This window comes from Fukomys damarensis, unplaced genomic scaffold, assembly GCF_012274545.1.
Source record: "Fukomys damarensis isolate Sample0158 unplaced genomic scaffold, DMR_v1.0_HiC HiC_scaffold_19, whole genome shotgun sequence".
Lineage (NCBI taxonomy): Eukaryota > Metazoa > Chordata > Mammalia > Rodentia > Bathyergidae > Fukomys > Fukomys damarensis.
This window is the reverse complement of record NW_022900931.1, coordinates 47,704,282-47,704,584: the sequence shown is the minus strand read 5'-3', so window position 1 is coordinate 47,704,584 and position 303 is coordinate 47,704,282.

Below are 303 nucleotides of genomic sequence, written 5' to 3'. Positions count from 1 at the left end.
CCTTCCTTCTTGGAGCTCTAGGGAGGAAAAGAACAACCTTCCCTTGTCTCAGATTCCATTGGATTTCGCGCAGCTGGGTTTGAGGCCCCAAAGAAGAGACTACGGCCAACGCCAGGGGTCTGGGGGCTCCGTCAGCGACAGGGGCGAGGGTGTCGAGGAATTCAGCTCCAAGAGGGGCTGCAAGCTGGGTCCAGGCCGGGAATCGAGGTGCCCCCCTCCACCCGGCCTACAGTTCAGAGCCGGGGTCGGGACCCCGCGGAGCCACCGGGCACCCGAAGGGAAGGGCGGGGGCACGGCGACTCC